The following is a 1,430-nucleotide window of genomic DNA, read 5'->3' on the forward strand; positions in this document are numbered from 1 at the left end:
GAAGTAATATTTAAAGAGATAATTATTCAAAAGAATAAAATAATAATAAAACCGTAATTGTCAAGGATGAAGAGTTAATCCTAAAAGCTTAATTAAATAACAAATTACCTTTAAAATGAACACAAATGAAACTCACAATGAGCACTGAAATTGCATTCCTAAATTAGATAAGGGCAATACAAGAAAATTATAAAACAATTACACTCATAAGCACAGATGCAAAAGTTCTTTTAAAATATAGCAAACAAAATTTAGCACTGTGTTTTTATTTGTTTATTTTTTAAGAAGTGTCAGATAGGAGCATTTGGGGCATTGCAAGTCCTGATTACATAGAAACGTTAATCACATTTCATGTGAACCCCAATCATCATGTTCTAATCTGCCCTGCAAAAGGAAGAACACATAAGTAACGATTCTCCCACCTGATGATCAGCGCAATGTTCTTAAAAGGACATCATAAACAAATAGAGTTTACTGAAGGACTGCAAAAATGGTGTGTCTTTAGGGAGTCTATTAATTTCAATATACCACATTGATAGAATAAAAGGGTAATATGTACAATTCTCAGTTGTTCATATATAGCAACTCAATAACAAAAATGACTTGGTAAAATGTAATCTCACTATATTAAAACAAAACAAAGCAGACAAACGATACCACTAGCAAACAAAGAAGGGACTGGTACTTTTCTAATCTGATGTATAATTGGGGTCCAGTCAATAAAATCCCACACCAAATTGTTCTGTAAGGAATTTAACATAGGGAACTAATTACAGAGGTGTGGAGAGAGCACAAAATCAGAAAAGGTGACCAACATTGATGAAGCAGGAAGCTATTATATTCCTAATGTGAGGTACAAAAGAAGGAGGTAGTGTAGGTAGAGGCCAAGACCTCAGGCCACCAGGCAAGGGCTGGATGTGTATAAACACTATCTGGTATGAACGAGAATCATGTAAAAATGAACTGTTTCTAGGAGGAGATGGAACTATTGACAGATCCTACCTGAAGAAACATCAAAAGTAGGAGAGAAAATTCCTGACTTTACTTTTTCTTCCACTCCAGTCTCCTAACAGTTCATTCTATTGACCAAACATAGCCAAAACCCAGTTGGGAGTGTTTGCAAAAGAAAGGCAGAGATCTAAGAACAAAGAGAGTAATGACCAACATAGTTGGATAAAGGATATCTATCAAGTAGCCAAACAAACTGAAGTCATTTCTTTAACATTAGAAACAAGACAAGAATATACTCATCACCACTTGTATTCAACAGCCTATTGGAAACAAATCCTAGAAATGTCTAGATAAACAAATGAAAAGATAGTAATAATTGGGAAAAAATATAAAAAACGGCCCTTATATTCTGACAATATCATTGTCCACACAGACAATCCAAGATAATTCTTAAACCTATTATTGAAATTGATGACCGA

At 33.5% G+C, this 1,430-nt stretch overlaps 1 pseudogene; it reads right to left on the reverse strand.

Moving 5' to 3' along the window:
* Window positions 1–289: 289 nt before the first annotated feature.
* Window positions 290–429, reverse strand: LOC120368362 (U8 small nucleolar RNA; annotated as a pseudogene).
* Window positions 430–1,430: the final 1,001 nt, after the last annotated feature.

Source organism: Saimiri boliviensis, chromosome 9 (assembly GCF_048565385.1).
Source record: "Saimiri boliviensis isolate mSaiBol1 chromosome 9, mSaiBol1.pri, whole genome shotgun sequence".
In the NCBI taxonomy this organism is placed as follows: Eukaryota; Metazoa; Chordata; class Mammalia; order Primates; family Cebidae; genus Saimiri; species Saimiri boliviensis.